The sequence below is a fragment of the Triticum urartu genome, chromosome 2A (genome assembly GCF_056163025.1).
Source record: "Triticum urartu cultivar PI428250 chromosome 2A, HENAU_Tu73, whole genome shotgun sequence".
Taxonomy (NCBI): domain Eukaryota; kingdom Viridiplantae; phylum Streptophyta; class Magnoliopsida; order Poales; family Poaceae; genus Triticum; species Triticum urartu.
This window is the reverse complement of record NC_141874.1, coordinates 306,613,848-306,639,759: the sequence shown is the minus strand read 5'-3', so window position 1 is coordinate 306,639,759 and position 25,912 is coordinate 306,613,848.

Here is a 25,912-nt window from a genome sequence, read left to right as displayed (position 1 = left end):
CCCCTACCCGAGATCTGCCGGTTTTGACACCGACACTAAATATTACAATGATACTTGTGCAATAGATTTTTTGTACTCACGAGTTCCGCTGTGTGCCGACCATTATTGAAAACAATAAGAGCGCTAGCTTTCGGCTTCACCCAGTCTGAGGTCAGAGCTCGGAGGACCCGGTCGTGACAATCGCAGAGGTGCTCCCTTTACTCCCTAGCCGAACAATCGGGGACGTAGGGGTAAGCACAGGAGCCAGGCAACCCAGCTTGCAAATCGCTTAAGTCAATATGGTGCATATTGTGGCGTAATAGATGAACAAGGAACGAAGCCGTACAAGTATAATCATATGCAAGAGGAAAAGCTTCATAAAGGAAGCCCCCAAATAAACGGGGTATTTGAATATGTGTGTCACAAACAAAGTTTGGACAAGGAAATTTTTTACAAGCAACTTTTTTCCAAAAAAGTATAATGCTAGGTCGAGCCGAACACAAGTTAAAAATTAAAACTTTGAGCATGAAAGCGACTTAGATGGTTAATGTGTTCGGCATTGATGATGTGGTCCGAGCTTGATGCGGGACAAGGTTCCATCCCCCAAGCCGGTCCGGAGGTGGCGGAGTGGAGAGCTCGACAGGCCAAAGTGGTGACATAGCACGGTCAATGCAGACCGGCAGAGTGACGACGAAGTCCCCGGATTATTTTCCTGTGCACAAAAAATAGTGCAAACCGGAGATAATAGTAATAATAATAATTAAAAAAATCGTTGCATAATAAATAATTTATGCAAAGTGAGTAATAAAAGAAATATGGCCTGGCGCCGAAGTCAATGTCGATGCAGGGCGTCGGCGTGATGCGGCAAAGGCGTGGCAAAGCCTGAATTCACAGGTCGGTCCGAGTTCCGGATGCGGCGTTCGCCGGACAATGTACGGAAACTGACCGAACCACCACGCGACCATCGTTAATGTGGTCATCATTTGATAGACATGTGTACAGATGATGGACAAACCAAAGTAATAATTCCTTGGGAAAAATAAACCCAAACAAGCAAAAAATACTAGGATTAATAGCACCTGGTTTATTTGTTGTAGCAATCCGAAGAAGGTGATTCCCAAAGTTGGGACTCGATCCGCACACCCATTGCCTGATGGGCGATAAAGCGACGGTATGGCAATGCTGGCAAAGGTTGGCTCGCCGAGGCAAAGCCTTCGGTCCAGCTAACGTGACGGAGTTGGTCGGCTAGTGACGCCGAAGTCTCCGGAGTAGGTTGATGAAGAGACGGCAAAGCCCCCGGTCCAGCTGAGATGTCGAAGCCTCGATGTCAGCTGATGAGTCGAAGTAGGTCGGCGTGATGGCCACCAGCTTGAAGAAGCAATAGTGCGTCCCTGCCGATGTAGCTCGTGACGTGGTCGATGCCGGCTTGATGAAGTGACCGTGCGGCGATGCTGGTATGCCCGCTCCGTGTAATCCGTGGGGCAGCGATGTTGGTGATGATTTATCCTTCGCAATGCCGGACTCTTGTTCGGCTTGCCGAGATGATGATCCAAAGAAGTTGAGCTCGGCTCAACAAAGTGACGACGTGTCTAGCGCAGGTCGGCAGCCTTAGAGCAATATCGCCGGACTGGTTTGACACCAGCATGATGATGAAGGCGACCTCAGGGGAGGCTTAAAATTTTATAGGCGCGTGTTTAAAAACAATGCACAATACTCTAGAAGAGAATTCCTCTAAAAAGGTTGTCCAATGTCACGTTCATAAAGAAACATGAATTCGGGTCGGATCCGTATTCGCGCAGAAAACGGATCCGAAAATTGATCCACTCATCGGAAGGTTCTCAGAGTTTGAACCGTCGGATCGAGCTGAAATTTGGAGGGGTGGTAGATATGGGAATTCCGAAGTAGATTAACGGTTGGATCTTCCAAAGGACCTCCGAGCTAAGCTCTCGTGACCACGCCCTAAACTCGTCCAGATTCCCGTCCAAATTTGACAGGGCTCCGGTATATCGTAGATTGTCGGAGATTACTCCATCGAAACTCGACGAAATTTTGCATGGCTGTTGTAAACTCAATTCCGCACAATTCCACCAAAGGGATCGTCAAAGGGATACTCTAAGAGGTGGTGGCAGCAGATACAAGTTTGCTGTTCGGAAAAACAGCACGGTCGCCCGAGGGCAATGTTGACGTTGAGCCCCCGAGCTCCATGGATGATTCCTCCTTGATATTGATAGAGATCAGAGTTGATGTTGATGAAGGCCCTCGTCCGAACATGACGATCGGAGATGGAGCATGGTCCTCGGTCGAGCCAAGGTGACCAGTCGAGCCGGCATCGCAGTTGACCTGCAGAGGAGCCATCGATCCTTTTGCCGATCACACAGCGGAACTCTCAATGAAAGCACCAATGTCGGTGTCAAAACCGGCGGATCTCGGGTAGGGGGTCCCAAACTGTGCATCTAAGGCTGATGGTAACTGGAGGCAGGGGACACGAAGTTTTACCCAGGTTCAGGCCCTCTTGATGGAGGTAAAACCCTATGTCCTGCTTGATTAATATTGATGATATGGGTAGTACAAGAGTAGATCTACCACGAGATCAGAGAGGCTAAACCCTAGAAGCTAGCCTATGATATGATTATTGTATATGATCTATCGACTAGCCTGGCCTTGGTTTATATAATGCACCAGAGGCCTAAGATAACAAGAGTCCTAGCCGAATACGCCGGTGGGGTGGAGTCCTTGTCTTGATCACCAAGTCTTGTGGAATCTTCCATGTATGCGGAAGCTGTCCAAACTGGCCCATGAGTATACGGCCATGGGGGTCCTCGGCCCAACCTAATAGATCGGGAGATGACGTGGTGAGTACCGCCTAGTCTAGGACACCGTCAGTCACGTTTAAGCCGCCCCAACTTCTTCTTCAGAGGTTCAAAATGGCAATTTTTCTCCAACATCAAAACTGCTGAGCCGGCGTCCATTTTATCAAATGAATGTATTATATCCTTGACCCAGCGCACCCAATGGGTTGTAGACTCTCCATCCTCTTGCTTTCAATTGGTCAGGTCCACAATCGACATTGGCTACTTACATGTGTCTTTAAAGTTCTGGATGAACCGTGCCTTCAACTCTGCCCATGAGCCGATGGAATTGGATGGTAATCCTTTCAACCAGGTCCGAGCCGTTCCATCCAACATCATGGTAAAGTACTTGGCCATTGCAGCATCACTAACCTCTAACAGCTCCATAGCCATCTCATAACTCTCAATCCAAGCCCCCGGCTGTAAGTCAGCCGTGTAGTTAGGTACCTTACGAGGTCCCTTGAAATCCTTGGGCAACCTCTCATTGCGTATGGCTGGGACCAGGCAAGGTACACCTCCGGTTCTTGTAGCCACTCCTGCCTCAACCGAGGTTGCTGGATAAGCCGGAAAGGTTTGGTGAGCCGCCTACTCTGCGACTATCTGAGCCGCCCATTCCGCCTCTTGACGAATCCTCTCCTAATCCGCCAAGTTAAGGGCACCATCCCGCACCAGCTCATGCCTATATGGCCGGTTGTGGCGTTGAGCATTACTTGAGATCTCTGCAGATTCCATGTGCCTACTGTAACTCGGGCTCCGGCTTGGGTGAGGAGTTGAATGAATCATGTCTCGACTGTAGGAGTATGCATCCTGCTGGGCCAAAGCTCTCTGAAATAGTTCTCTTACCCTCCGGGTTTCAATTGCTGATGGCGAGTCGCCTTCCATTGGGAGAGCTGCCAAACGAGCCAACGCCGCAATGAGGTTCTCCATGGGGTTGGAGAAGTGACCCGGGGGTGTTGATATATAATGAGGAGGAGCTGTATTCATGTGCGGCGGCTCCATGGTGCGTGGTTGAGCTGGTGCACCGGGCGTCATGACCCGGTTTGCCTCCGGCGGGTTACTCCCTCCTGCTCCGGGTGTATGGAATAGATTCCTCGGATCCAGCATTAGAGGCAGACGCGACTGAGTTTTCTGACGCCTCCTCCTCATGACCTCATTTGATGCATTAAGATCCACCGAGAGCCGAAAGGTTTCTGCTTGAAGCTGCTGAGCACGGGCATCCAAAGCTGCTCGTTCTGCTGCCATCCGGGTTTCCTTCGCGGCTAGATTTTCCTTAGCTTGCATCATCTCCTCCCGCACGCGCGCCACTTCCGCATCATGCTGGGCTTTATCCACGAGCTCTACCGCAGCAGTTAACAAAGTCGTCAGTTTATCCATGAGGTCCATGAGAATCTGAGCCGGGGGCGCGCGGCGTCTCCTGACCCGGCAGCTGCCGACCCGGTGGCAACCGCTGTCACTGCGGTGGAGTTCTGCCTGGGCTGTGTCCCTGCCATAAAGACTCCGGCCCAATTCGCCGGCCATCAGAACAGCCCCCGAGTATGCCGTCTTGCAGTTGATACAACGAGTCTGTCTCACCTGTTGATGATGCAGTATCAGAGCAGATGGCCGTCTCCCTGCCTTCCATCGATCCGTCGGAGTATTCACCGCCATGGGCGCAGCCTACGAAGGCACGCTTCACAACAGATTGAACACGGGTGGACCCGACGCGCTAAGCCGTTTCGATGAGGTTGGTGTGGTCGTCCTGCTCAGGGCCTGACTCGCCGATCCGGCCGATGAAGACGTGAATTCCGCCGAAGGGGACCCGGTACCCGTACTCGATTGAGCCGGCCTCAGGGCCCCAGCCTTCGTCGTCGATGTAGAGTTTGTCACGACGACTCTTGGTCATCCGGCCCACAGCGTATCCCTTGAGCCCTTTGAAGTTCTCCTTCAAGAACTCAAATCCACCGTGCGCTAGCCCCACGGTGGGCGCCAACTGTCGTGGAGTTGACACGGCAGATGTCCTAGAGCAAGGACTTAGTCGTAGGGCCATCGCACTAGGAAGCTTAAAGGGGTTAATCGGGACAAAGGACATGAGAGAGTTTTATACTAGTTCGTCCCCTTACGATGAAGGTAAAAGCCTACGTCTAGTTGGGATTGGTATTGCTGGGGTTTCGACTACCAAGAGGCTTAACTCGCCGGCTTGGTTATCGACTGTTTCTTGCCTTAAACCGCCACCGGGTCGTCCCCTTATATACACGGTTGACGCCAGGTGGCCTACGGAGTCCCGGCCGGCTCATAATCGTGTCCGGCTCGGTGACCTTCTTTACATACCTTTCTGTACAAGTATTTGCCGTCCATATGGCGGTTTACAACAACGGGCCTTAAGCCGGCCCTAGGCCCTTAGGCTTTCTATATGTTTAATGAACTATCATCTTGAATGTATATTGGGCTTATTATGTAACCCGGCATTAGGGCTGACCCGGCCCCTCCTGGGCGGGTCACACTGGTAGTAATATCCCCAACAGTAGAGGCAGGCGCCGACGAGGGTTGCCTGAGACGTGGCGACGACAGGAGATCCTGTGGGATGAAGGATCGGGTGAGAGGGAGCGTGAGGGGAAAACAAGAAGAGGAGAGGGAGCGGGATCACTTGGGAGGTTCTTCGGTACAGCTTGACGGCGACGAGGTCTCCGGTGGCCGTCGGCGAAGCTAACAGGGTGCGGCGCAGATGCGGGGGCAGTTGCCTCGATCCAGATTGGATCGAGCGCCTGCGGAGGAGCAGCGGCGGCGCATCGGACGGAGATGGGCTTGTCCAGGCCCAGATCTGGCCCGGCGCGGGACAGCAGCGGGCTCCGCGGGCCGCGGTGAAGTGGGGCGCAGGGGGGAACGTGTGGCGCGCCGGGATTGGCTGGGAGGCAGTACGCGGGGGAGGCTGGCCAATGGTTGGTTGCCAAGTGTTGGGAGCGAGGTGGCGGTGCCGGATCCGAGGAAGGGGAGGGTTTGGCTGCGGCTATGAGGTAGGGGAAGGGCTAGAGAAGCCCAAAAATGGCAAGGGGGCTGCTTAAATAGGGTAGGGGTCTAGGGTTAGGGGAACTAGTCCATTTTCGGACCATTAGATCTCGATCGGACGACTTCGGATGCGAGGAGGGGTAGGTGGGCTACAGGTGGGCTGTGCAGAAGGCAAATGGCTGAGAAGAGAGGAGAGAGAGAGGCCCGACTGCAGTTTCAGAGACCGAAAATGTCCAACGTTAGACCGACTATATTGTCGCTATAGTTATCCGTTGGGGCATCGAACGGACTCCGTACGCGATGAAACTTGGCAGGCGGCCCACGTACAACAAAACAAGACCGCACGCCAAATCTCGTCCCATTCCAAGAACATTTTCTTGCCCACTTATAAAATAATATTTTGGATAAGCCGCGGGCGCGTGCAAGTGTGTCTTGGCTCAGAACGGACAACGGAAGGAACTGGGGAACCCGGACAAATGCAAGTTTTGAAAACATGATGATACAATGCAGATGATGACATGGCAAGATGTGACATGCAAGCAAAAGACAAGGCAACGTCGGTGAATAAGTGGAAGACACCTGGCACAATGGTCTCGGGGCGTCACAACACTCCACCACTAAAAGAGGATCTCGACCCGAGATCCTAGGGATGGCACCGGAGAAAACGGAAGAGGAAGGGGAAGAGGTAAAACTAAGTTGCTTCCTTGAGCAATGAGTTAAACCAAAGAACCTTGCGAGGTTGAACAAATTGAAAGAAAGAATACAACGAAGACGAACAAAGTTGAAAACACTCCACTACAAAAGAGGAACAAGGTACATTATTAGAACCTTGTAGGTTGAAAGACATAAGAAAAGTATCACAAAGGCAAAAAGTACATGCAAGCACTCCGGATGAAATGAGATGTACAAGGAACGATAAAGATCAATTACGACAACACTCTGGTTGGAAATGGAAGGCATAGCATATGAACTTGGCAAAATGAAGGAACTTGGATGAGAGTCCGGTTAGAAGGGAAATGATAGCCACAACACTCTGTTTTAAACAAGATAGAGAAGGAATAAGAATGATATAATTTGGACAGCACTCCGACTGTAAGTGCAAGGAATTGAACATGATCTTGACAAAACAAGATGATGGGTCGAAGAGAGCAACATCACAATGCCTCCGGAAGAAAGAATAGAAGATAGCTCATTGGAATAAAAGAATGTAGAAGAAAATGCCAACTTGTGCCACAAATGAGCTCGGAGAGCACCCTTCCAAGCAGGTTATAACAGAATTGTTGGAAAACCGACAATGAAATGAAAAAGCTTATAGTGGGCTTATGAAAAGCATCTCAAAAATTGACGCGAAATTCTGCCACTATGAAAACAAAAGATTGGATTGATATCAACAAGGAGACGAGAAACTTATTTCACTTGGAGGATAAATGAAGAACTTGGGTCATTTATAATCACCATAAATAGAAACAATCCTTAGGGAAGGCTTTAGGTGAAATATAACCCAAGATAATTCCAATGAAGAGATTGATGGATTGAGAAGAGCTCATGCTCGAAGAAATTGATGGGTTTAACTATCTCATTCTTGAGAACTGTTGAAATCGTGACACACGAAGGAAAATTATCAACAATGACATAACACCACCTCAAATGATAAGGTAGAAAGAATTGCACTTCGGAATGCAATATGAAGAATGCTTGAACTCCTCAAAACAAGACATGTGTTGAGCACCATCTTTATTTGAGAGTATAGCTTGGCGGATCATAACTTCGAGAGAAATCTTGAAGAACAACTGAAGAATGAAAGGAATCCTTGATGAGCCACCATGTTGAGCCTTCATGAAGAACTCCGGTAATAAAAGGATGAAAAGAATAAGATTGAGGCCTTGCAATGATTAGATGAAGCTTTGAAATGATATAACCGAGAAAACTTGGAACTCATGAAAAGAAAGATGAACAATTGAAAATGAGAATGTGATTAGCCTCCAGAATAAGGAGTTGAATATACTCGATGAAACAAGAATAAGAATTACATTATGCTTATCCTTCACCAATTTAAATTGATGACAAGCAACGGGTTTTTGCATACTACTTATTCTCGTAGAAAGGATTAAGATAGATATAGCGCCAACTTGAAGAGGCCTTCAACGAACCACCGGTAGGATTGAAACAACGAATAAATTGATGTGATAACCAAGGAAGAGAACTCTTGAACGAACCACCGAAAGAATTGAAAATGAACGTAGGACAGGCACAATTCATGGGGAAGAATTGGAAAAAGAATGAAGATACTTGCTAGGATTTAGATACAAGTGAATGAAGAGATCATGAACTGATTAGGGGATACTTGAACAAAGCACCGGTAAGATTTGGAGAATGAGAGCTGAAAGCTGAGAATGAATAAACCCGAAATGATGACCTTCGGAGAATCAAACTGAAAAGATTCCTGAACTGCTCCGGATTGGTGAAAAGAATTTTCACAATCGGAGACAATTATGAGGGGATGGCAGCAAGCTAGAACCATGAATCTTGAAGAGACTGGAGCAAGATTTAAGAGAAACTCTTTTTCGGTCTTCAAAATCTGAGAATGACGACGATAAACACCACCATGAATTGTTTAGACACTCTGGGAGAATCAAAAGCAAAGTGGTTGAGCCAACGATGAAAGAATTTGAAAGATCTTGGAGGAAGACATATGGTTGATGATAATTCATTCTTACGTCAAACTTGGAGAAGAATTTGAGAGTAACTCCGGGAAAAATTAGAAGAGTCGGGTAAGATCCTGGGAAAAGTCCTGTGGGTTAGGGCCCACTCAAGAGAAACACCGTTGAAATGATTTGAAGAGAGATTGAACCGGTTGAATTAAATGGACAGAATGAGATAACAACCTCAAAATAACTTGAACGGATTGAGAATGGAAACGAATCTTCTGAGAAATCTTCAGCAGATCGGATATGAATAGAGAGAAATGAACGATTAAGAGGTGCACCGGCATGAGAAAGCATTTGAAACGAGGAAAAGATATGATCGACAAAGCTTGAATTGAAACCACCGGAGAAGAAAGAGAACAAACAATGATGAACTTGTAGAGCATCTTCATGAGAACCGCGGGGTAAAACATTGAAAGACAAGAATGAAGAGTCTTCACATCCATAAGATGGATACTTGATTAAGAAATCTGAGTCCTTGAAGAAAAAGGGTGGGAGGGCGGGAAAACAAAGGCAACTTGAGGACGGATGAAACAAACAACGTTGCAAAGAACTGAGAATTGATCTCGTGAATGTAGGAATGATCGAATCCACATGAAGAGAAGCACACCGGTTGACAAGGATTGACATGGCAAACTCGATGATCGAGAAGGATTAGTATTCACATAGGAACATGAGAACACCGCTTAGGAAAGGTATGGAATCAACACTTGACTTCGAAGCAACTCGAATACCACAATCAAAACAAAACTAAGGATTGGCTTGCAAAATAAGCCGGAACAAACATATGATAGATCCCATATCGTATCATGTGTCTGTTGAAAAGATATTCTAGGAGCTACTTGAATTCCCACTTATCAACTCCCGAAAGTTTCTGGATATGCAATCAGGTGTTGGGGATACAGGGGAAGCATAATATCTCACCAAAAACTAGCAAATCCTACATCCAATTGTATCCGTCCTTCAACACATAACCAAGAAACCTTCGGAAATCATTTACCTCAACCTTCGAAAAGCATCTGTTATACGAGTTATGGTAATACTCCCGAACTCCTGCCCCAGTACTGGATGGCGTCGAGATTATCTCACCAACAACTACATAAAAGAGATTTTCGATGTCGGCGAAACTCAGGTATTCCAGAACTGCAATGATAAAATTATGACGACAACACCTCGGAGCTCAACTCCCCGGGACACTGCCACAACCCCTAAATGTCAGGAGGCGCCAAGAACAATGTTCTCGTCACAAAACCATCTGAACGATTCCAAGATACCCGCGTGATAATAAAAAAAAATTAGTGAAATTTGAGAAGAGAAGGATCAAAACTCTACGTCAGGATGCCTCACCAGAGCTACGAAGGGACTGAGGAGTTAAAAGAATACTACTCCCCGATATATATAATCCTAAGACTCAAAACATTTTATTCTAGACTCAACAACGCCAATGATTCGATCAAGAAGGGGGCTCCTAAGTCGGGGAAGGCTCTGATTACCAACTTGTAACACCCACAATGCAGCTATATCTCCCACGTGTCGGAGCACGACTTAGAGGCATAACCGCATAGTAGGCATGTCGCAAGAGGGGTAATCTTTACACATCCCATGTACTGAATAAGAAAGGGATAAAGAGTTGGCTTACAACCGCCACTTCACACAATACATAAATATAGCATTACATCATCCAGAATACAATCAAGGTCCGACTACGGAACCAAATAAAGAAAGACAACCCCTAATGCTAGATCCCCGATTGCCCCGACTGGGCTCCACTACTGATCAACTGGAAACGAAACAACACAACAAACACGAACTTCATCGAGCTCCCACTTGAGCTGGGTTGCGTCACCTGCACTAGTATTATCGGCACCTGCAACTGCTTTGGAAGTATCTGTGAGTCACGAGGACTCAGCAATCTCACACCCGCGAGATCAAGACTATTTAAGCTTTTGGGTAGGAAAAGGTAGTGAGTTGGAGCTGCAGCGAGCACTAGCATATGTGGTGGCTAACTTACGCAAATGAGAGCGAGAAGAGAAGCAAAGCACGGTCGTGAACTAGAAGTGATCAAGAAGTGATCCTAAAACTACTTACTTTCAAGCATAACACAAGAACCGTGTTCACTTCCCGGACTCCGCCGAGAAGAGACCATCACGGCTACACACGCGGTTGATGCATTTTAATTTAAGTGTCAAGTTCTCTACAACCGGACATTAACAAATGCCCATCTGCCCATAACCGCGGGATACGGCAGCGCTGCGGGAACGAGAGGGAGATGAGTGCGGTCGGGTGCTGGGCTAGCTAGGGTTAGGTGTCGGCTGGGCCAATGGGCCGGCGCGGGAGGCCCGGTTGGTTGTTGTAGTCTAGGCGCAGATGGGCCGAAGCAGTGGGCTGGCACTCTTCTCTCTCCCTCTAATTTTCTTTAACAGAAAAAATCAATTAGAGAGAAGAAAAGGAAATAGAGGGTTAGAAAAAGATTTTGGCATGGGGATAATTTTCCCGAACTCACAAAAATATGCTCGTTCCGAGAAAAATAGAAGAAGCCAGATCGAACAAAAAGAATTCAAACTCATTTGAATTTAATTCAAATGGGTTTGAACTGGGACGAGGTTTTTGGAGTGCCCAAAAGTGTTGAAAATTTAGGTGGAGCTCCTAAAAATGACAAAAGGATATATGGCAAAGTTAGAGACCAAGAGTTGTGATAACAAAGGCATTGGTATTTTTGCGAGTGTGTTATGGATAATTCCAAATTAATGGAATATTTTATAATAGCTCCCTAAATATCGAAGGGTATGTTATAAAGAGAACTCACCATGTGAATTCCCTTGATTTAAATGGATCAAAGATCCATGCCATTTATTTAGTTGAGTTAAAAAATGTCATGATGGCATGATGACATGATGCAATGCACATGATGCAAAGATGAATGCAACAGACAAAACAAATTACCCGATGAAACTCGGAAAACCAAGGAAGGCATCTGAAGCTCCGGTCTAGGGGCGTCACACAATATTAACCACACATAAGCAATCATGCAAAAGAATCGAAGAAAACATCTCGGAAAACTTCGAAAACAAGCAATTTACTCTTGCAACATAAAACAATTTCTAACAGTACCAAAATTAAGTGAATTTGGCCTTATCAGAAAGTTTAGGTTAAGAGCTTCGATTTGCAAAAAGAATCAACTAAATTGTTGGGTTATTGATGTTAATTTGGGATTAAGTTGGAGGAACATTCTCAATATTTTCAACCAACTTTGTAGTTAAACAAATTATATTCCTTTGCAGTAGGGAAAAATTGGCTTTTCGCAAAAAAACATTATAACCATAGAGCCTCCACCAGCCATATATGCATGTAGTGATAGTTATTATTCATCATTATCCTATGGTGTGAATTTGCCAGTACATTCAATGTACTGACCCTTTGTGGCTGCAACGTCTCATGTTGCAGGATTCTTACGACGAGTAAGTGATACGTTAGGGTTACGATTTCTACACTCAACTTTGTCGTTGGTGTTGATGGGAATCCACAACCTTGTTGTTACTTCGACTATTTTGGATTAAGGTAATAGTATTTACGTTATTTTATTCATGTGATTTACCTCTATTATAAATCCTCGAGTACTGTGTGTGTCAGCATACCGATCCAGGGATGACACTTAAGCATAGAGACTTGACCGTCTGAGGTCAGGTCGCTACACCTGGCTCTGGCCAACAAAAAAACATACTGTAATAAATTGCATGAGAAGTTGCAATGAGCTGTAAATTATTAAAAAATAGGTAATGGTCTGACTTGTGGGCCTATTCAAGTTGACGTGTATGCAAGTTTTTTTACTTATTATATACGTCAACAAACGATTCTAGCAGATGTAACCGTTGGATGTCAATCCAACGGCCCTCGTGCTTCTTCAATCTCTGATCTTCTTGCTCCAGCCGCCAAATCCAGCGCTGGCGGGGCCGCGTGTTCCCGCCTCCCGTGGCCGTCTGCGCAGGCGCGCAGGCCTCACCGCCCCCTACTAGTCCCACCGCTGGCTAGGCCATCCCTCTACTCACCCACATCCATCCACTGTTATGGCTTCGCCGCCTCCGGGTCATTCCCTTCCTGGGTCTCGCCGTCGTCCATCGCGCTGGTGTTCTTGGCATGGCGTGGTCAATGTTATCAACAAACCACAACATCGGAAGAGGGATGTACATGGAGATGCTGACAGTTGGGACCCACATGGTCCATGGCTGCACGCAAGCAAGTACCTCCTTATTACACCAAAAAGAATGAATCCTCCCAATGACAGCTGGGACCCACCAACTATATCTTGGCACGGAAGGAAGTGCCTCCTTATTAAGCAAAAAATAACGAGTGCTCCACATGGCAGCTGGGGCCCACTAGATTTGGAGGCTGACTTGTGGCCCTACTATGTTGACGCGTACGGAGGGTGTTGTCAACTTAGTCAACAAACGATTCTATCACCAATGACCATTGGATTGTTAACATCCAATGGTCGTCCTACTTCTTCAACCTCTGATTTTCTTGCTCCAGCCGTCCAAACCATCGCGTGCTCCTGCCTCCCATGGCCGTCTGTGCTGCTGCGGAGGCCTCACCGCCCATTATTACTCCCACCACTGGCTAGGCCATCCCTCTACTCACCCACACCCCCTATTATTCTGCGACGACGGCAGCCTCACATCGTAGCCGAACCAGTCAACCCTCGTACTCCTCTCCTTGTGGGGATCCACTACCGCGTCTTCCCCGGCTCCGCGTCGACCCCTTCCTAGGCCTCGCCATCGTCCACCTCCTTGGTGCTCTCAGCGCGGCGTGGTCAATGTGGTCAAGGAACAACTTCCATCGGAAGAGTATTGTACGTGAAGAGGCTGACAGCTGGGTCCATGGCCACAGCAAGGAAGTGCAACCTTATTACACGTACAAAAATGATTCCGCCACCTGACAGCAGGGACCCACCGGGTGGGCCACCTATTTTGCGAAAAAAATGTTTCCCCCTGACTGCTAGGACCCACCATCTACATCTTCGCATGCAAGGAAGTGCGTCCATATTACGAGAAAAAAAATGATTCTCCCCCTGACAGCTGGGACCCACCAACTACATCTTCGCACGCAAGGAAGTGCCTCCTTATCCTCCCTGACAGTCGGGACCCACCTGGTTGAAGCATACGTAGCGTTGTCATTTTGGTCGTGAACGTGTACGTACATACTGGTCGATCGGTTTGTCTGCAGGGTGCAGCGATGAACCGTGGCCGAGTAAGGAAGGGCACGTGTCATAGTAGAGGCGCGAACGTGGCATGTCACGCAGTTCCGTCAATATCATGTACGCGTACATACAGCCAGGGTGCAAAAAAGTAAATACGACCACGTACATACATACGGGCGCGGTCTTGAACGCCTACTCGCGCATACATACGGCCAGGGCTCGTGTACATGGAGAGGCAGCGGAGAGCAGTGACATCGTCCTGTTCATCGGCAGCCAACCGGCTGGGTCAGAAAAGAAAAACTGCGTCGTCATGTTCATCGGGAGGCAACGAAATATGTCGTGTTCTTCGGGAGCCAACCGGCTTGTACAGAATGTTTCGGCCTAGCGTACCGCAAAACGGAGGAAGCGGACTTGTGTTTGACCGCCTACGGTCGAAACGGGATCCTGTTCACTAGGAGGGGTCCGGTGTACCGCAAAACGAAGGAAAATACTTCTCTTTGACCTCCTATGGTCAAAACAGGGTCCTGTTGATCGGGAAGGGTGTGGCGTATCGCAAAATGGAGGAAACAGACTTCTCTTCGACCTCCTACGGTCGAAACGGGGGTCCTGTTCATCAGCAGGGGTGTGGCGTACCGCAAAACGGGACTCCATGGGCTACTTTTCATCAACCATCCACTGCCTTGCTCCAGCCTCCATGGGCTAATGTTCATCCACCGTCGACCTCCTCCAGCCTCCACCTGCGACTGTTCATCCACGGCATCTCCCTCCTGCCTCCACCAGCTACTGTTCATCCACGGACTCCTGTTCATCCAGCCTCCACCGCTCCTCCACCGGCTACTGTTCAACCACCCCTCCACGGGCTAATGTTCATCCAGCCCTCCGCCGGCTACTATTCAACTAGCCCTCCACGGGGTCCTGTTCATTCATCCCCAACTGGCTCGATCGGGGTCTTGTTCATCCAGCGACAACGGCCTCTACTACCATGGGGTCTTGTTCATCCAACCCCCACCGAGAACTATTCATCCAACCCCCAACAACGCTCACTGTTCATCAAGAGGCAGCAGGACGATCGGCTTTAGTTAGCAGCAGTAGCGAAGGAATCGCTCAATCGGGTTCAGTTAACAGCCAGGGATCGATCGATCGCTCGGGTTCAGTAACGCGTAGCGGTGCAATCGCTCGGGTTCAGTAGGTGAATGCCTCGCTCGGGTTCAGTTAGAACCCAACGCCTCGCACCCATGCGTGTACGTGTACGAAAGAAACGCGCAATCCCTCCATGCATCGCTCGGCCCCGACCACCCACCGTAACCGGGAACTCCCCGATATTTTCCTTGCCCTCGCTTCTACCACGGTTTTTTCCGTCATGAACGGCCCAAAAAATGTCATGCAGCTGCGTCTCCGGCCCGCCTAGGACAAAAAGTCCATTTTTTGTCATGATGTTTTGTCATAGAAGTAGGAGCCCACCACATCTATGATGATACCGGGTTTTGTCACAATTATCGTCATAGAAGTGTCATAAGCATGACAGAAAAAAATTCGTTTGGCCCAAAATGTCACGGATGTGTCTTCTTTTTGTAGGGTAGGGTGTTACACCTCTCAGTGGCCCGGTAAAAAATCATCGCATCATTGCATTACATCGTCATGCATACGGAAATTATCATGATTGTTTAGCCCCTGGACGAACTCTAAAATGTGGTGTCCCTCGCCTCCGATGTCGTGTGCTTTGGGGCGCCCATATTCTCATCATACCGAGAGTTGCGGCAGTGTTCCTTGTAGTTGGAATCTGAGCACCCTGCATGCATGGATGGATTACCTCGAGCTATCCAGTGAATGCCGTAACCCCATGTGGTGCAGTCCAACTTGCCTTCAATTGGCACACATGATACAAGCTGCCGGTGATGATATATCTTTGCATGTTCATGAAATCAAAACACATCTTTAGGAAGAGAGTTTGTAATCAAGCACATTAGAGAGAGCAAAACTATATGAGTCATTATTTAGAAATTTCAGTACATAGCTTCTATACGTAACTATATATTGTATTTGTACACACCGTGTACCCCTATATATATAAGAGAGAGACACCGTATTAGGGTGCCGAGCAGTTTCCCACAACCGTAATCTTTACATGGTATCAGACTAGATCGATTGATGTCTTCCGCTGTTGCTACTGCCCCGATCGCCCCCGTTGTTGTCCCAGCCGCCGCCGTCGCCCCGTTTTTTGTCCTCCCGTCCAGTGGCATCCATGGCCGGTGCCTCCACGGGATTGCCGTCACGTGATATTGCGCCTCCCCTTCACGGACAGTCGTCGTAGGTCTCCTATGACGCCCCAGCACCGCCACCCATCTATGATGCCGCTGCCCCGTCATCGCCCCATGGCACGGCCCCTGCACCGCCGCCGGCTAACGAGGTTGTCGTGGCACACCCTTGGCCAGGGTACCCTCTGCCCTACGGTGCTCCTTCACAGCCGCCAGCCCATGGTGCCACTGCGGCCAACCCGTGGCTGACCTACCTGTCGCCACATGGTGTCCTAGCAGCACCACTGGCGCCCTATGGCGTCTCTGCACCATCGGCGTACGGTGCCTACCTGTAGGCCCCGGTGACTCATGGTGTGTCTTCATCGTATGGGGCGCCCTACGGCGGTCCCTAGATGGAGTTGGCGGCTTCTTTAGTACTGCCGAGGGTTACTTCGCCTTCGGGCTTCTATGTGCCAATGCCGCCTTCAGATCATGTCATGGATACTGTGTCGTTTTACTTTGCGCACCTTATCCCGGTGAAGCTCACGATGGATAACTACCTGTCGTGGCGTGCTCAAGTATTGATGCTTCTTCGCAGTCCCTATTTGGAGAGTTATATTAATGGCACACTGCCATTCCCTCCACCATATCATCCGGCGTACATGCTTGGGTGGCCCGGGATCAAGCCATCCTCTCTGCTATCCAGTCCTCTCTCACGGAGGGAGTCTCATCACTGGTCATCTTTGCTGCTATGTCTCGGGATGCGTGGACGGCCCTTCATACCAGTTTCACTTCGCAGTCCTAGGCGCGTGCCCATGCTATTCGCACTGCGCTTGGAGAGGTGAAGCTTAATGACCTCACCGTCACTGACTACTTCAACAAGGTGACGGGTATGGAAGACACTTGCCTCCATTGGCAAGGCTCTTGGTCCGGAGGAGTTCACCTCCTATGTTCTCAATGGACTGGATGATGACTATGATAATTTGGTAGACAATATCAATGGCCATGACACTCCCATTTAGCCGTGTGAGTTGTATGTGCGTCTTCTTGCCACGGAATAGCGTATCAAGGCTCACCGCTCTACGCCTAGTTTCCCTTCCGCCAACGCCACGACGCATGGCAAGGTCAAACCCTACAAGCCACCGGCTGGTGGCAAACTACCGACGTCTCAGCCAAACCCGTGGAACTCCACTACCTCCGCGGGCGGCCGAGTACGTGCATGCTGCCCTTCATGTGGTCCTCAGGTTCCATGTCACCTATGTGGCCTCGACGGTCACCTTGATTCCCATTTCCATCATCACTTCAAGCAGGATTTTTTGGGTATTGGGAACAATGGCAAAGGCAATGAGGAGTAGGCTCCCCTAGCGAGTCATGAGCAGGGCCATACTCCTTCCTATCTAGTTGATGCATCTTGGTACATGGATACGGGAGCTACCAATCACCTGACGAGTGAGATGGGCAAGCTCTCTATGCAGGAGCCGTATCGTGGCCATGATCAGGTTCGCACTGCTAATGGGCAAGGTATGCGCATCTCACATATTGGTCAGGCTTCACTTCTTACTCATCGATCCAAACAATTATGTCTCCTCAATGTCCTTCGAGTTCCCTTGGCTTCACGTAGTTTCTTGTCAGTTCCTAAACTTACTTGTGACAATGTTGTTTTTGCTGAATTTCATCCTTCCCATTTTTTTGCTAAGGACCGAGACATGAGGGATGCACTCCTTAGAGGTCGACTAGGCAATGGTCTTTATGCACTTGATGTGCCACCAGCTCCTTGTGCTTTCACCGGTGTTCGTGTGTCTTCGTCACATTGGCATGAGTGCCTTGGTCATCCTGTCACTCCCATTGCCTGCCATGTCATTCATCATCATGAGCTTCTAGTTGTGTCCAATAAAATTGCTACTCCAGTTTGCGATGCATGTCAGAAAGGCAAGAGTCATCAACTTCCTTTTTCTGAGTCGAGTCGTGTAGTCAATAAACCGCTTGAGATTGTGTTTTTGGATGTATGGTGCCATGCCCAAACCTCTATTAGTGGTCATAATTACTATGTCAGTTTTATTGATGCTTACAATCGATTTACTTGGCTTTATCTTCTCAAGCGCAAGTCTGGTGTGTTAGATGTTTTCTTGTAATTCCAAGCGCATGTTGAGCGTCTGCTCGATCATAAGATTATTCATGTTCAATCCGATTGGGGGGTGAGTGCCACCACCTCAACACTTCTTTTAATAAGCTTGGAATTACGCATCATGTGTCTTGTCCTCATACACGTCAGCAAAATGGTGTAGCTGAACGCAAGCACCGTCATATCTTTGAGACTGGTCTCACCTTGCTTGCTCATGCCTCCGTTCCTTTTCAGTTTTGGGGTGATGCTTTTTCCATCACCAATTTTCTCATTAACAGGCTTCCTACACGACTTCGTCATATGAAAACATCACTTGAACTCTTGCTAAATGAAACTCCTGATTATACGTTTCTCAAGGTCTTTGGATGTGCGTGTTGGCCACATCTTTGTCCATATTACAAACACAAGTTGGAGTTTCGGTCTAAACAGTGCCTTTTTCTTGGCTATAGTTCTCTTCACAAAGGGTACAAGCGTCTTCACTTCCCCTCTAACCGTGTCTACATTTCCCGTGATTTGGTATTTGATGAGAATGTGTTTCCTTTTTCCACACTTCCGGTCACTTCCACCACTCCCGATGCACCTGAGCAATCTGTTTTACCTTTGCCTAGTCAATTTGTAGATGCTGCATATACTCCCTTGTCGCTACCTAACCATGGTGCTGGTATTGGTAAAGGAGCGCGCCTTGAGCTCCTAGATGATCTGTCGCCTATGGTCACTCCGGCACCGGGTGGTGGGTGTCCCCGCGACATCGATCGGGTGCATGGGGCATGCACCCTCGATCGTGGCGCCTCCCCACCTCTACCTGGCTCCTCGCCACCTGGCCTAGTGCCAGCGTCGGCCGAGCCGGCCTCCGCCTCTTCGGCCCCGCGTGGGCCTGGCCCAACACTAGCATCGGCCAAGCCGTCCTCCGCCCCTTCGGCCCTGCATGGGTCGTCCTCACCATGTCGAACGCCTGGCCCAGCCAGGTCGTCCCGCTCGTCTGCATCGCCCGCATCGGCCGCCTCTCCCTCGACATATGTGTAGTCTCCCGCGCTGCAGACGCGTCATTGTCACCGGTGCATGCGGCCTTTGAGCCTAGTGAGTGGTCCGCGTCGTCGTCACCATCTTCCTCAACTTTGTCTCCGACACCGCCTCCGCCACCTATTGTTGTTCTGCGTGCTCATACACGCAGTCAGAACGGTATGTTTTGCCCACGCGGACACACTGATGGCACGGTTGCATGGATCGCTGCATGGGTGGCACAGGCGGATGCTGACCTCATTGCTCAGCCTCTGCATTTTCAGATGGCTCTTCGGATTCCTCACTGGCATAGTGCCATGGAACGGGAGTTTCAGGCGCTACAGAGGAACGATACATGGCGTCTGGTTCCTCTTGTCTCTAGTGTCAACATTACTGACTCCAAGTGGGTGTTCAAGGTCAAGAAGCATGCTGATGGTTCTATCGAGAGATATAAAGCACGGCTTGTGGCTAAAGGTTTCAAACAGAGGTATGGCCTTGATTACAAGGATACCTTCAGTCCAGTTGTCCAACCTACCACTATTCGTCTGCTTCCGTCCTTAGTTGTTGCCAAAGGGTGGTCTCTGCGTCAGCTTGATGTTCAGAATGCTTTTCTTCATGGTGTCTTGGAGGAAGAGGTTTACATGCGGCAACCTCCAGGGTTTGTTGATCCTACTCCTCCATGTCATTTGTGTCGTCTTGTTAAGGCACTCTATGGACTTAAGCTGGCTCCTCATGCATGGCATGCACAACTTGGATCGGTTCTTCGACATTATGGATTTGTTCCATCCACTGCTGATATGTCTTTGTTCATGTTCCATCGCCCTGAGGTCACTATGTATCTGTTGGTCTATGTTGATGACATTATTCTTATCAGCTCCTTAGTGACTGCTGCTGATCGTTTGATGTCTGCTCTGAGTGGTCATTTTGCTGTCAAGGATCTGTGCTCTAGATTACTTCCTTGGCCTGGAGGTCTCATGGTCATCTGCTGGACTGACTCTCACTCAGCATAAGTATTCCTTGGACCTGCGGTGATGTGATGGTATGTTACAATGCAAGCATGCTACCACTCCTATGTGTGCAACTGGTCAGTTCTTGGCTCTGGATGGTGCGTTGCTTCCTTCTGATGATGCTACTGAGTACCGCAGCATAGTATGTGGCTTGCAATACTTGACTATCACACGGCCGGACATCTCCTATGCGGTTAATCATGTGTGCTAGTATCTTCATGCTCCCCGGAGCCCACTGGACGGCTGTGATGCATATACTGTGTTACCTCTCTCATACTACATCATATGGCCTGCATCTTCGGTCTGCTTCGTCGTGTGAGCTCTTGGCGTTCTATGATGCGGATTGGGCTGGCAGCCTGGATGACAAGCGATCAACGAGGGGCTATGTGGTCTTCTTTGGTCCCAACTTGATCGCCTGGAGTGCTCGTGTTAGAGTTGTGTCGAATATTATTGTACAAGGTAGGTTACGGTTGGACTTGGTTTTGGACTGTGTGTTGACAAGGTAGGAGTTGTGTCCTAATAGGACGCTTGTATCCTAGGCCTCTCATATATATCGGGGGTAAACACATGATGTAGCCTATGTGAACATAATAGCACAGGCACACGGGGGAGCCGACGGCATGTGTCGGCGCCTGGGCGGCCGGGGTGCGGTATTGTAGTGTTGTTATGGGGAGGAGCGTCCGTAGTCAGGCTCTGGGGATGTAGCCATGATGGTGAACCTCGTTAACAAATATCGGTGTTGTGCCTCGTGTGATTGTTTGATTCTCGGTAGATCAACGATGGCCTCGGATTTATTCTAACAAGTGGTATCATGAGCAAGATTTGATTTGAGATTGTGGTTGTTGATCTAGAGGCAGTGCAGAATACGTAGAGATGGATCGTCGTCGGTGGATGCTTGGCGAGAAAATTCTACACTGGATTAGAAGCAATCGGAAGTAGGCGGAGTCTTGGCAAGATGCGTTTTGCAGCCGGTGCGCGTATTCTGTGCGGGATTTTGGCGAGATCGGTTGCGTCCGATCGGAACACGTGCAAGCAGCACAGGGCGAGGCGGCTGGTCGGATCGGACCAGGCTACTGCAGCGGATTGATTCAGTAGATCGTACGCACGCAGCAGCCAAAGTGCAGCACCGGGACTCGGGAGTTTTGCAAGATCGAAAGCAGCGGCGGTGCAGAGTCGCTAGCGAGTCAAGTGGTGCGGCAGACGCGAGCGGTGGCAACCCTAGGCAGGCGCAATGTAGGAGCGGCCACGTGAGCAGCTAGCGTGTGTGGCTCAGCTGATGGGTTAGGGCCCTTTTACGCTGGTGGACAGACTATGTGGCCTTACGGAGAGCCTACGACTGGCTCGTGAAGTGCAAGCGATGCAAGCGAGGGCCTCATGGGGTGCTTGTGCGTGCATGCGTGACTGATGCCGGAAGTGCAAAAGATGATGCACCCGAGATTTGTTTGGGCAAAAAGGGGTCGGTTTCGAGGAATTGTATAGTGTATTGGACATGGAAATTGCCGGCTATTCTACTAGGTTGATATGCATTAAAGAAAGAATAAGAAAATAGTTAGGTGAGTCACGGGTGTTAGGTCGTAGAGTTGAGTTTGTTGAGTATATGTGTTGTGCATATTTGTGTGTTAGGCTCATCTCCTAGTTGCCTTGTATAGTTGAAGTCGTGGCCTACTCATGTACATCATATATACGTATGTTTGCATCTAAGGAATACAACACGTGATTCCCACATCATACATGATATCAGTTTTTAGGTTCTAAACCCGCCTTCCGCTACCATCGCCCAGCCGCACGTCGCGGCCGCCACCACGCCGCCGCCCAGCCGCACGCCCGGCCACTGCCTCGCCTGCCAGCCCATCCCCCGCTTGCTGCCAACCCACCAGCCCCACATCGCCTGCCTGCTGCCAAACTCGCCAGCCGCATCGCTCGCCTGCCGTCGCCCGAAGCTGCTGCTGCCGCCGAGCCACTTCATCTCGCCATGTCATTCGTCACGTCTTCTGCGTCCACCAACTCCAACCCGTTCATCGGCGCCAATCCTCCCGATGTGAACGACATTCGCAACCTCAACATCTTCGAGCAGGTGTCGGTTTGTCTCTCGCAGGCGAACTCCTCCTACTACACGTGGAAGGCGTATTTTTTCCCCGTGTTCCGGGAGTATCACCTCATCGACCACATGGATGGCACCGTCAACTCCAGCCTCGTCCTCGAGTTTCATGACTGGTCCACCATCGACACTACGATCATCCGATGGTTCTTCCTCACCATCTCGCCGGACCTCTTCCAGGTGGTCGTGCAGGACGGTGATGATTCCTGCGCCGTGTGGACCAAGATGAGCGGGCTCTCCACCGACAATCGGCTCTAGCGTCGCGTTTTTGCAGCAAGAGTTTTTTGGGTGTCACCAGGACAACACCTTCGTCGACGACTATTGTCGCCGCCTGAAGACTCTCGCTGACGAGCTCCGTGATATTAGCACAAAAATCAAGGATGACCTCTTCCTCAGCACGCTCACCGCCAGGCTCAACGAGGACTTCGGCAACACCGCGGCGAACCTCAGCCTCAATCCCCAACCCGTCCTTCGCCAAGTTCGTTGCGCACCTCCGCTTGGAGGAGCAGCGGATGAAGCAGGTGAAGGCGCGGGCAATCCACACCACCCTCGCTGTCGGCACAACCCACGGCGGCTCCTCAGCGCCACCCCTACCCTGGCCGCGCTCCCGCCGCAGCGCCATCCGGCGTCGTTCCCGGCGCCACCGCCGTACCCGGCCACCCAGCAGCCAGGGTTGCTCCCACTGCCCTATGGGCCTCTCGCCCCTCTGATACGTCTCCATGCTATCTACTTTTCCAAACACTTTTGCCCTTGTTTTGGACTCTAACTTGCATGATTTGAATGGAACTAACCCGGACTGACGCTTTTTTCAACAGAATTGCCATGGTGTTATTTTTGTGCAGAAATAAAAGTTCTTGGAATGACGTGAAAATCAACGGAGAATATTTTTGGAATATATAAAAATACTGGTGAAAGAATCAAGGCCAGGGGCCCACAACCTGTCCACGAGGGTGGGGGCGCGCCTACCCCTGGGCGCGCCCCCTGCCTCCTGGACCCCCTGGTGCTCCACCGACCTCAACTCCAACTCCATATATTCATGTTCGGGGAGAAAACAATCGGAGAGAAGGATTCATCACGTTTTACAATACGAAGACGCCACCAAGCCCTAATATCTCTCGGGAGGGCTGGTCTGGAGTCCGTTCGGGGCTTCGGAGAGGGGAGTCCGCCGCCATCGTCATCATCAACCTTCCTCCATCACCAATTTCATGATGCTCACCGCCATGCGTGAGTAATTCCATCGTAGGCTTGCTGGACGGTGATGGGTTGGATGAGATTTATCATGTAATCGAGTTAGTTTTGTTAGGGTTTGATCCCTAGTAATCATTATGTTCTGAGATTGATGTTGCTATGACTTTGCTATGCTTAATGCTTGTCACTAGGGCCCGAGTGCCATGATTTCAGATCTGAACCTATTATGTTTTCATGAATATACGTGAGTTCTTGATCCTATCTTGCAAGTCTATAGTCACCTATTATGTGTTATGATCCATTAACCCCGAAGTGACAATAATCGGGATACTTACCGGTGATGACCGTAGTTTGAGGAGTTCATGTATTCACTAAGTGTTAATGTTTTGGTCTGGTACTCTATTAAATGGAGGCCTTAATATCCCTTAGTTTCCAATAGGACCCCACTGCCACGGGAGGGTAGGACAAAAGATGTCATGCATGTTCTTTTCCGTAAGCACGTATGACTATATTCGGAATACATGCCTACATTACATTGATGAACTGGAGCTAGTTCTGTGTCACCCTATGTTATAACTATTGCATGAGGAATCGCATCCGACGTGATTATCCATCACTGGTCCATTGCCTACGAGCTTTTCACATATTGTTCTTCGCTTATTTACTTTTCTATTGCTACTGTTATAATCACTATAAAACCAAAACTATTACTTTTGCTAACGTTACCGCTACTATCATATTACTTTGCTACTAAATACTTTGCTGCAGATATTAAGTTTCCAGGTGTGGTTGAATTGAGAACTCAACTTCTAATACTTGAGAATATTCTTTGGCTCCCCTTGTGTCGAATCAATAAATTTGGGTTGAATATTCTACCCTCGAAAACTATTGCGATCCCCTATACTTGTGGGTTATCAAGACTATTTTCTGGCGTTGTTGCCAGGGAGCATAGCTCTATTCTTTGAGTCACTTGGGATTTATATCTGCTAATCACTATGAAGAACTTGAAAGATAAAAGAACCAAGATTTTTCCCTCAACTACGAGGGGAGGTAAGGAACTGCCATCTAGCTCTGCACTTGATTCACCTTCTGTTTTGAGTAAACTTGTGACACCTACTCCTTCTATTCATTCTGATATGTCGCATGTTATTGATGATGCCACTTCTGCTTTGCATGATACTTATGATGAAACTACTTCTATGTTTGATAATACTGTGCCACTAGGTGAATTTTTTGATGAACAACTTGCTAGGGTTAGAGAGAATGAAATTATTGAAACTGATAATATTGATGAAAGTGATGATGAAGATTCTCCCCCTAGATATTAATTGCCTGTTGTGCCTGAGGGTTATGTTATGGATGAAGAAACTGCTAGAGACTTCTTAGCTTGCAATGATAGATATGATCTTAAGAAATTATTAGCTAAGCTTAAAGAAAATTCTTTGAATGCTAGAATGAAATATGACCCTGCTTTTGCTACTTCACCTATCTTTATTTTTGATAAGGATTATGATTTCTCTGTCGATCCTGAGTTAATTACTTTGGTTGAATCTGATCCTTTCTATGGCTATGAATCTGAAACAATTGTGGCACGTCTTACTAAATTAAATGATATAGCCACCCTGTTTACTCATGATGAGAAAACTCGATATTACTTTATCCTTAAGTTGTTTCCGTTCTCATTAAAGGGTGATGCTAAAACATGGTTTAATTCTCTTGATCCTTTTTGTGTGCGTAGTCCCCAGGATATGATTTATTACTTCTCTGCTAAATATTTCCCTGCTCATAAGAAATAAGCTGCCTTAAGGGAAATATATAATTTTGTGCAAATTGAAGAAGATAGTATCCCATAAGCTTGGGGGAGGCTTCTCCGATTACTTAATGCTTTGCCTGATCATCCTCTCAAGAAAATTGAAAATACTTGATATCTTATATAATGGACTAACTGATGCTTCCAGAGACCACCTGGATTGTTGTGCTGGTTGTGTTTTCAGGGAAAGAACAGTTGATCAAACTGAATTGCTATTGAATAATATGTTGAGTAATGAAAATGATTGGACACTTCCTGAACCACCTCCTAATCCAACTCTGAAGAAAAGGGGTATTCTATTTCTCAGTCCTGAAGATATGCAAGAGGCAAATAAATCTATGAAAGAAAAGGGTATTAAAGCTGAAGATGTTAAGAATTTACCACCTATTGAAGAAATACATGGTCTTGATAACCCAACATAGGTAGTAAAGGTAAATTCTCTTTATAGAGTTGATGAAGGTAATATTCCTCGTTATAAGTCTGCTAGCCAATGCTTAGATGAGTTTGATAATTTTATTGTTAAACAAGAAAACTTCAATGATTATGTTGGTAGACAATTGAAACGAAATGCTGATATGCTTGAACACTTGAGTGATTATATGTCTAGAGTTAAAGGTGAACTTAAACTTATTAGTAAACATGCTTCTATGGTTACCACTCAAGTAGAACAAGTACTTAAGGCTCAGAATTATTTGCTCAATGAATTAAATAATAAGAAAATGATAATGTTGTTAGAGTTGTGACT